This window comes from Suricata suricatta, chromosome 15 (genome assembly GCF_006229205.1).
Source record: "Suricata suricatta isolate VVHF042 chromosome 15, meerkat_22Aug2017_6uvM2_HiC, whole genome shotgun sequence".
NCBI lineage: Eukaryota > Metazoa > Chordata > Mammalia > Carnivora > Herpestidae > Suricata > Suricata suricatta.
Window position 1 is genome coordinate 20,694,029 of NC_043714.1, and position 11,308 is coordinate 20,705,336.

General features: G+C 42.1%; 1 long non-coding RNA gene across 1 annotated transcript; it reads left to right on the forward strand.

Moving 5' to 3' along the window:
- Positions 1 to 619: 619 nt before the first annotated feature.
- LOC115279076 lies at positions 620 to 9,088 on the forward strand. The gene is made up of 3 exons (XR_003903192.1): positions 620 to 659; positions 2,471 to 2,547; positions 9,006 to 9,088. It is a non-coding gene; the product is annotated as an uncharacterized LOC115279076 (long non-coding RNA).
- Positions 9,089 to 11,308: the final 2,220 nt, after the last annotated feature.

Sequence of the window (11,308 nt, forward strand, 5' to 3'; positions counted from 1 at the left end):
CTTTCCGTGGGCCTCCTGAGAGGAAAAGGCCTTGTTTGGCGGGTGGCATTAATTAGTTTCCATCGGGCTTCCTTTGAAACTGGTTTTCTATCTACCATCTAACCTCTTATAAACCTTTGTGGATACTTGTGGCATTTTAAAGACCAGATTGAGCAAACTCCTCCCTTCTCTTAAGCCAAGACTCACCATCCCAGAGAATGTTTCTGTTCTAAGATTCAAGCCCCTCCCTCAAAAAAGACTCCTGCCTTCCCCATCAGATGAGGTACCTGACATTAGAAATAGCTCGGCTTTTTAGAGCCTGCCCTCTCTTACCAGGTGGTGTAGTTTTGAATTTTCCCTTATAAACTGCGGTAGAGGTTGTTGGGTGACTGGCAACACCGATTGGTCCATTCTTCCAAATAATAACAAATTTCACGAATCATCTAGATGCATGGAATAAGAACTATATTTTTCAAACTCTCTTAAAGCAACAAGTAGGCATTTTACTAAGTTCAAGTGATGACATATAAGCAGAGTAATATGGATGGATTCTGGGAAGCTTCTTTCAGACCTACATGACATAGTCCTTTTTCCTGTCCCTTTCTTTCATCCACAGCCTGGAACATGGATGCCCACATCTGGGACCTTGGAAATAGGGTACATGCTTGGATGGTAGGATGGTGAGCAAAGGAGTCTGGGAAGCGATGCTGCCATATTTGCCCTGTGCCGCTCACCTCCAGGCTTTGTTAGTTAACAGAGAAACTTTTTGTTTTTTATCATTTTAACTTTATTTTTTTTAATGTTTTTATTTTTGAGAGACAGAGACAGTATGCACAGGGGAGGGTCAGAGAGAGAGGGAGATACAGAATCCTAAGACAGGCTCCAGGCTCTGAGCTGGCTGTCAGCACAGAGCCTGACACGGGGCTTGAACCCACGAACCGTGAGATCATGACCTGAGCTGAAGCTGATGCTTAACCGACTGAGCCACCCAGGTGCCCCTCATTTTAACTTTAAACTTTTCATTTATAGTTAGGTTTTGCTCTTGTAGACAGACCCGTCTGTTACGGTTGAACTGTATCTTCCCCAATTTATATGTCCAAGTCCTGACCCCTGGTACCTCAGAAGGGTCATTGCAGATATAGTCTGTTCAGAGGAGGTCATAAAGGTGGGCCCTAATCCACTCTGACTGGTGTCCTTATAAAAAGAGGAAATTTGGACACCAGGAGAATGCCAAGTGAGGATGAAGGCACAGATCAGGGCCAGGCTTCTACAAGCCAAAGAATGCAGAGATTTCCAGCAAATCACCAGGCATGGAACAGACTTTCTCTCAACCCTCAGAAGAGACCGTGCTGACACCTCTGTCTCAGACTTCCAGCCTCCAGAACTTTGAGACAGAAAATGTCTGTTGTTCGAGCCATTCAGTTTGCGATACTGGGTTATGGAAGCCCTTGCCAACTACTGCACTGTCGTAGCCAACTCATGCCTGGCCAGAATAACCTTGGCTGAAGCCAAAGCGATATTCTTACCATTCAGATAAGAGGAACTCCACACGCACCCATGTGCCCGCCTGAGCCTCTATTGTAACCTCTTACCCTCTTACCCCCATCCCTGAGCAGTAGTCTGGGCCATCCTTTATCTGGAAAGATGAAGCAAGGAAATCTTGTGATAGTGTGGCTCTATCACACAAGACTGTATTAGGCACATCCGAATGTTGATTTATTTTAGGGCCCACATAGCATATTTTCATTCCAGTGAAGCAACCATGACCATCTCAGCCAAAGTGAATTCCCCATCACTGACTACTCCTGATGAGTTAGTGAGTGATGAGTGAATCAGGTGGATTTGGCTGACACCCAAGCAATTCCATCAGAGCTTTCTGCTAAGTACGGGGCTATAGCGTCTAAAAGTGGGGCCTCTGGTGTCATAGATTTGAGTCCCAATTTACCATTTGTTAGTACGTGATCTTGGAAATTACGTGATCTTTCTATGCCTCAATTTCCTCGTCTGTCAAATGGGGGATGTAATAGTTACTTTCTTATTAGCTATGATTTATGTGAACTACTTAACACGAGCCATCTCATGGTGTGCTGCAGCTGGTCTGTCCTGGCTCACAAGGACTGACAACGTACACCTCTTCTGATTCTCCGAATCCTCCCACCCCCACATCCAGTAACATCTTATTGGTAGCTTGAAATTAATCGGTCCTGTGAGAATATATACACCACGGAAATCATCAAACAGCAGGCAGCAGGGGCTGGATTGCCCATACGCCATAAATTCTGGATAAATGTGAGCATCATTATGATTATTAGCAGGCAGTCTTCACTCCCTTGTGGTTTTGAGAAGGCATTCTGCTAATTAAATAAGTTCCAAGTTGAAATGCCATGGATGGGATTGATTTAGCAAATGATTACATCAGGGGAATTAGTGCATATCTTTGTGGTCTATAGACCTTAAGCCTTAATTCACTTGAATTGTTCTTTGGCTCCAGGAAAGGAGGAACCATGTCTGCTTTTCTCACTGCTGCAGCCCCCAGGCCAGCACGGACCTAGGATGGGGTAGACACGCGTAAGTATCTATTAAGTGAATAGTGAATAAGTGGAATTTTTCTCAACACTCATATTTTCACAGGGCTTTCAGATCTATTTCACTTTTTCCCTCTGGACTACCCTTTGATTAGTTAAGAGGTCACAGTTTTGTCCCCATCAAATGGATGAGGAAACTGAAATGCAAAGATGTGCCTCATTGGTGATTTTCTCCCATTCATCATATTATGTCCATTAGTCCAGCATTTCCCAGAATGCTCCATGGATGGGAGTTCTGAAGGATGTTAATAGTTACCATGTGACAGGGGGATCCTTGGAAGAATAGATTTAAAAAATACTGAAGTAAAAAGAAAATTGGCTTATTCAATACATTTTTATCAGGGACTTTATTAAGCCACTGTACCTTGTGAACGTGGAGTGAAGTTGGTCGGGCACGGTACTGAATGCCGTATCCAGCGTTATTAGCATGCAACAGTCACGAAGAGCAACGCTTTAGTCAGACCTTGATGTGCACGCGAATCCCCAGGCAATCTTGTCAAAATGCAGATTCTGATTCGGGGTTTAAGGTGGGGCAGGAGATTCTGTGTTTCTAGCCAGCTCCCGGGAGATGCCTGCGATGCTGGTCCACAGGCCACGCCTTGAATAGCAGGGCTCCAGAACATACCAGAGTCAGGAAAAACATGTGGTACCCTGTGAAAGAGCAACTACTACCACTAAAGCAAATGCTACTCACCATTGGGACTCACTGTTAAGACCGGATGAGGAAACGTGAGATTAAACCCATAGGAAGAGCACATTTTTGGAGGAAGCAGCCAGCAAGACGGAACTGAAGCAGCTTCAGCAGGGCAGGTCTCATTCTGCTAACATTTAGATGGTGGGTTAATTGAGGAAGGGACCCACGGATGGTGAAAGAGCTCCTTAATTGGCATACGGACTAAGGTAGGTTCATTTTGCCATGAAAACCCAGGCAAGTGGGGAAGAAAGTCAGACCCAGTGCTGGTTCAGAGTTTGTTATTAATTTCTTTCTCTACCTATGACTCAAGTTATGTGGGTTACGAAATATTAAAAAGTAATTCATTATTGCAAATGGGATATTAATATCAGAAATTGGAGGGGGGAAACGGACTGAGATAAAAAGAGGTTAACCTGAGTCCAGTGAGGAGGTAAGACTACAAAATATAGTCAGATATGGAAAGGGCTCATAAACCCTTCTCCCTCCAAAGAGCCATCTTTCTGCCGGGCCCTGTTGTCTCAGCACGCAGTTTTGGCACCTGCGCTCTTCCGGCAGCTGCTGATCCCTGCTGGCGGCCTTGGCCTGGCAGACTCTTCCCTCCTGGCTCCTTGACAACTATGTTTTAATAACCTTTGTGGGTCACACAGTTCATAAATGTACAGCTTGGGATTAGGCTAATGGAGGTGTGATAAGGTTCTCGCATAATATTTCTATCAGTGATTCATTTCCACCGGTTATGGCTTGACATATTTTGGTAATTTACTCGAAACAAAAAGGCTAGTAACTCATGACTCCCTAATAGATCAAAACTTTTATCAGTAGAAAGCACTATTTTTGCTTAATTTCATAATTTCTCCCTTCAGTTCTTTGTGTTAAATTCATTTGATCACTCCTGTTGTTTACATTTTTAGATTTATCTTTGTTTATCTTTAACGCTAGTTTATATTATCCTCAAGTAATTAAATTTCTTCACTCAAATGCAGAATATTTGCTTTTTGCTGATGTTTGTTGTCAGAGTTGATAGATTTTACTTTCTTTGGGTAGTCTTATTTCTGATTTTGGATTTTTGTGTGTCTTGGTGTTTTCCTTTTTTTAAAGAAAGCTTTTCTTATATTGCTTGTTTTGTTTAGTTTCATCTATTTTTAATCATAGGTATTCTGTTTATGTTTGTGGTTATTTATTGTAAAAGAAATTGTCTAACATATTGTTTCCAATATAAGGTATAAAACAGTATCTTTACTTGATTTGATAGAATTGACTCCTTGCTAGGAAAAATGATGTAATACATTTACCATTGCTTGTTTACCACCCACAACTGCGAAATGCAAACAGTTTGACGTTTTTTTATAGTTGTCAGAGCTGTCCTTCATCAATGCTGAAGGCACAATCTACAGTTCCATTGCACGGGCGGGCAGTCTTTCAAATGTACACAGTGCAAATTCACAAACGAGTTAGTCATTTCCCCCATAAACACCCGTGTCCCGTGCCGCAGGCGTCCATGCTGCGGGTGCTCCTGATCTCTTGGGATGTTTGTGGATCAGTGAGAATTCATAGTTATTTCTGTTCCAAAGTTTGGACGCAGGCACCGTCGGTTAAAACTAAGTTTTAAAATATCCTAAAACAATGATCTAGTGCCCAGTGGAACCTTGGTTAACATTCTTTTCTTAACATTTCAGTGCTGGATTTGATTGTCTTATCTAGTGGAATTGGTGCACATGTCAAATGGTGTTCCTCATTATGGTGAAAAATTGAAACAAAAGGTGCTTTTTCCCCATTACCTTATATCCCAAAACAGCCAAAATATATATACATGGCACCAGAAGAACAGAGAGTTGGCCTTTTTTAAACTCGTTTTAAAAGTTCAGGGCAGACAGGCTAAATCCATCTGGGAATTCTGTGGGTCACAAGTGTCATTAGCAGTGCGGAGTTGAAGCTGTCTAGAGCTGATTCTAGAATATTTACGTGGGAAGGTTGTTTGTGTTGCCTTAAATCTTCTTGTTTGAAGGTTATGATAGCCACTTCATGACTAAGTGGCTATTTTTTAATCAGTGATACATTCTTTGTTTGATTCAAAATCATCTGATACTTCTTACCTAAATGCAGAATCTTAAGTCACCCACATAGTACTCTGTATGGTAATCAAAGTGATACTGGATGGTGGTAACTGGATGCATTTTTACAGGTAGTTCAATAGTGCCGTTACCCAGTACTTTTCTGGTTCCTGGAGCACACCCTGGACTTGACAGGCAGAAACTGTCTGGGCCACCAAGGTGGCGAGGAGCGGACTCTCAGCCCCTTTTTAAAGACAGCAGTGTGGCTTGCTCATTTCATTTCTTCACGGGACCTATCCTGTATCTCCAGGGCTGGGGACACCTCCCAGAGTCCCAGTATTTTGCAGGTTTATCTGGCTATGAAAGATTTTATGTCTTACATAAGGTGTCCTGAAAGTAGAGATGTCTGCTCTTTATCCCCAGCTCCTGGGTGTTCCCGCTGTGATGTCCTCAGCCTTGGCTTCTTTAGAATCAGTGCTGTGTGTCTGCACAGCATACGGTGCCCAGCTGACCTGTAGTGTTTTTGCCTCTACTGAGTCCGTTGTGGACAGGAAAACAATTACCTTTGTTGAGACACCTGATTCCCCTCCCTCCACATTTCCCTCTTTCTGTGGACATCCCTAAGAGGGGGCTTACACTGAGGGTCCTGCTTTGCTCTGAAACCAGGCCCGCAGCAGGTGTTGGAGAGAAATTGTGGTTTGAGAGCAAGTGTTTCTGTGGAGCCGTGGAAGCGTGGTTGTTATTCTAGCAGGTTCCTGAGCTCCAGGATTGCTCAAAATGAGATTCTTGAAAGCTGGTCTAAGAAGGTGCAAGAGAGGCCGTCCTCTCAGGTTTTGCCGGTACCGCGGAGACCCCTTCTGCCCATGAACCGTGATAACCTGCTCCTCCTCCTTTTTCTACTTTTCTTCTCCATCAGTTTTTAAAAAACAACTGAACAGTTGAAGTAAACACTGACAACTTTCTCTTCTGAGACTTTTATTCCTCAGTTTACTCATTTTTTTTTTTTTTTTGGATTCGGCTCTAGAATGGGAACAGATCTAACTCCTTTAAGCCACTAAACACTGCTGATTTACACAGAAGTACCATTTACTGGCAGCCTAAATAATGTACTACTGCAATTGCAACGGAAGCCTCTGTAAATTCGTACCACCATCTACCTCTACCCTTGCAAGTGACCAATATATTTCAGTAGAAGAATGAGCAAAATTATATGTAATTGCCACTGGAGGTCTTCCTGAGACTTAAAAAACAAAAACAAAAGATCTGTGGCACGGAACAGGTCTCTGGCAATAAATGAGGTCTTCCGTTCAGGATCAGCATCTTTCACACCTCTAGGAGGCGCTAGTTTTATTGTTGCCATTAGTCAGTTGCAGCTCAGTTGTCTGAAGTCTCCTTACGTCTCCTGAGAACATGTGGAAATGCTTCCATGCCTTTTTGCGGGGAAGTCTACAGTTGGAAATGGCAAGGGGTGGCCTGCAGCTTCCTGTCTCATCTCCCCCGAAACTTTTCTTCTTTGAGAGCAAGTTAGTGACAATGATGTTGGTGTCAGAGACTCGAAACGAGAAGGTTCAGATATAACAGTGAAATTTAACCCACCCCGAAGCCATACAATAACCAGAACTGGGACAGTCCCCAGAATTAGAGAAAGGTCCTCTGATATTTGGCTCTGACTGATGTATAGACACCATTTCCATCATGTCACCAGGAGATTGTCTAGCCCCGATTCTTGTAATTTCCTCCTGATTACACTCGAGATCTTGCGGCCACACAGGTGCTGCTCTGCAGCTTTCTGTGACCCTCTTGGCACATGGATGAGCGGCTCACCAGCCCCTCCCTCAGACCCTAGGCCTACATATGTTGCATGCACTAAGTGATGTTTAAAGTTAAACATTTCTTAGATGTACTTGATATGTTTTTTTTTAATCACTTTCAGAACATCTGGGTGGCTCAGTCAGTTAAGTGTTCAAGTTTTGATTTTGGCTCAGGTCATGACACCATGGTTAGTGATCCAGAGCCCCACATCTGGCTCTCTGCTGACAGTGTGGAGCCTGCTTGGGATTCTCTATCTCCCTCTCTCTCTCTCTCTCACCCCTCCCCCACTTGTGCTGTCTCCCTCTCTCTCAAAATAGGCAAATAAACTTAAAAAATTAGTAAATGAAAATCACTTTCTACTCTGGCCATTGATTATGTTTTAGAGGGAGGCTAATTTCCAGGCTGCATTTTCAAATCTCACTGCCCTTAAAAACCAGGCTTTAAAAATCAAATCTGTGGCTTAAATATATCTGGCAGATAGAGAACCCAGGAAATTCCTACATGTGCTAACACTCATTATCTAATCTTCAAATGATATGCGTTATGTTTGCCATCTTCCTATAAATCACTGTCACTTGAGCCAGATATTAGATTCATGAAAGCGTACCAGGCACAAAGTGCCCCCGCCCCCATCTAATTCATAGTAAAAAAAAAAAAAAAAAAAAAAAAAGGCAGTTTGCCCATCTGAGTTTTTACAACTTACAAAATGTCACTTATGATCTGGGAAGATAGGTCATATCAAGTACATGAATGAAATTAAATTTGAGAAATATGGGAATCAAACCAGGAGGAAACTCTGAACTAGGATGTGATAGCTGAATTTTTAAATTGGTCCTTCTACAGTTCATATTTTTTAATTTGAGGAAAAGGAAAAAAATGCCTTAAATAGTTGTTCTTCCAGAACTTTGCAAATGATTTATTCTTCTGTAACGGCTAGTATTTTTTTTTTTTGAGTGCTAACACTCAGAATAGTGCCAATTCTCTATTCTAGGAATTTTACATGCATAAACTCACTTAATCCTCAGCACAACTCTGTGAGCACATACCCAAGGCACATACTTGACCAAGAGTTGAAGTATGTTGTTCAAGATCACATAGCTAGGAAGTCGTCTGATATGGAGAGAGACTCAGGCAGCCAGATTTCAGAGCCTGCATATCTTATTTCATTATGTCTAGTTTCACGTGCCTCCTAACCTTCAAATGCACGTACCTGTGAATATTACATTGAGAATATCCACTGAGTTACCTTTCAAGCAGAGTCCTTGACATAAAAGTGATCTTCTTCCTGAGTTTTATTTAAGAGAAAGGACAGATAGCTTCACGATGAGAGCACAGCATCCTGAAGTAGCCCTCTGAAGTCACATCTCAGCACTGTGGCTTCGGACTGGCTACTCCACCTACAAGTGTCATGAATTCTTTCATAAAACAAGGATGATGAATAATAGTACCTCTCTGCATATGGTGGTTTTGAGAATTGAATGAGCTCCTACATAGCACTTCAGGGCCTGATAAAGTAAAATCTTGGATTGCCAATCACTTGTTTTGTGACTGTTCCACAAGATGAGCAAACATTTCTAATAAATTTCAACCTGACAAATTAGCGCTACCTTGCAATGTAAATAGTATGTGATCCCAAATGTCACATGATCACAACTGAGCCAACAGTTCTCCCTTTCTTGCTCATTTGCTCAAGGATTTTGGGTGATCATCTCCTATGCTTGGTCTCAGGTCAGTGTTTGACAGAAATCAGTGATTTTTCAAAATGTTGGAAGGTAGCCACAACTGGCACTAGAGTATTTTTTGTCACTTCAGAGCACCTACGGACAGTCCCTTGCTTTTCCATACAAGAGTAACCTTAGGAATGAATGCTTTGTTTCATTCTAGGTCAGGCTGCCTGAGGATAGAGATCTTTCTCTGCTGCCTTACTGCCAGTTACATTAAATACAGTAGATGACAAGGGTTTATCAATACCGTACCTTAGTCAACATCTGTGCGAGTGCATACAATGACTGCCATGCAGAAAAAGGTTAAAAAGAAAGGCGCTAAGGAGAAGGAGATGATGATGGTGGAAGTAAAGAAGGAAATCTTCAAGAAGTAGGAACAAGGTATGTGAGTGGCCTACACTGCAAGAGTTTATAAGAAGTCTACGTCTGCATCTCCTCTGCAGAGGAGGAGGAGAAAAGGGCAGAGGAACCCCTCACTTCAAATGAGATTAGGGAGATGTGTAAAATGTGGGACACAGTGAAAATTTTGTAGAAAAGCATTACCCAAATAAGGCTGTAGCAGTGTGAGCGGTGAATCTGTTTAACCACAATGCAATGTCATGTTTCCGTGAAATCCTCAAAAGGAGGCAAAAGCAACTGTTATTGGATAGAGTCCTTGTTAATGTTGCATGAAAAGAAAAAGATTCCACTGAGCCAGCAGATAGCAGTGATTCTGCTAGTGACAGTGAAGGTCGTCCTACACAATCACCCTCTTCTGTCTCTCCCTCACACCAGCCATGAAGGTCTTCAAAGGTAAGGGCAGGTTTATTTACTTTTCTTTATATTTTGTATTCTCTATATTCTTTTGTATTATATTACAGTGTTATGCTAATTTTATATGAATATATTTGGGTTGTGAAATGAATCATCTGAGTTTCCATTATTATGAGGACATTCACTTCGATATACAAGTGCTTTGGATTACAAGCGTCTTTCTGGACAAATTATACTCACAAACCAAGGTTTTACTGGACATGGTAAATACTTCATAAGCCTTTTTCTTATTACTGTTGTTTAGTGTGCTCATATCAAGGGGCTCAATTGGTTAAGTGCCCAACTTCAGCGCAGGTCATGATCTTGTGGTTCTTGATTAAGCCCCATAGGGAACTCTGCTACCAGCAATGAGCCTGCTTCAGCTCCTCTGTCTCCCTCTCTCATTCTGACCCTCCCCCACTCATGTTCTCCCTCTCTCTCTCAAAAATAAATGTTGAATTTCTTTTACTTTTTATTTTTATTTTTGAATTTATTTATTCATTTTTAATATTTTAATACTTTATTGTCAAATTGGTTTCCATATAACACCCAGTGCTCTTCCCCACAAGTGCCCTCCTCCATTACCACCACTTCCCTTCCCCCTTCTCCTCCCCCTTTAAACCTCGGTTCATTTTCAGTATTCAATAGTCTCTCAGGTTTTGTGTCCCTCTCTCTCCCCAACTCTTTTCCCCCCTTCCCCTCCCCATGGTCCTCCATTAGGTTTCTCCTGTTAGACCTATGAGTGCAAACATATGGTATCTGTCCTTCTCCGCCTGACTTATTTCGCTTAGCATAATACACTTGAGGTCCATCCACTTTCCTACAAATGGCCATATCTCATTCTTTCTCATTGCCATCTAATACACCATTGTATATATATACCAAAACTTCTTGATCCACTCATCAGGTGATGGGCATTTAGGTTCTTTCCATGGTTTGGCAATTGTTGAAAGTGCTGCTATGAACATTGGGGTACATGTGCTCCTATGCATCAGCACTTCTGTATCCCTTGGATAAATCCCTGGCAGTGATATTGCTGGGTCATAGGGGACTTCTGTTGATAGTTTTTTGAGGAACCTCCACACTGTTTTCCAGAGCGGCTGCACGAGTTTATATTCCCACCAACAGTGTAGGAGGGTGCCTGTTTCTCCACACCCTCGCCAGCATCTATAGTCTCTTGATTTGTTCATTTTAGCCACTCTGACTGGAAAGAGGTGGTATCTCAGTGTGATTTTGCTTTGTATTTCCCTGATGATGAGTGGATACTGAGCATCGTTTCATGTGCCTATAGGCCATCTGGATGTCCTCTTTGGAGAAGTGTCTGTTCATGTCTTCTGCCCATTTCTTCACTGGATTATTCATTTATCAGGTGTGGAGTTTGGTGAGTTCCTTGTAGATTTTGGATATTAGCCCTTTATCTGATGTCATTTGCAACTCTCTTTTCCCATTCTGTCAGTTGCCTATTAGTTTTCTTGATTGTTTCCTTTGCAGTGCAGACGCTTTTATTCTTGATGAGGTCCCAAGAGTTCAGTTTTGCTTTCATTTCCCTTGCCTTTGGGGATGTATTGAGTAGGAAATTGCTGTAGTTGAGGTCAAGGAGGCTGTTTCCTATTTTCTCCTCGAGGGTTTTGATGGTTTTCTGTCTCACATTCAGGTCTTTCAGCCATTTTG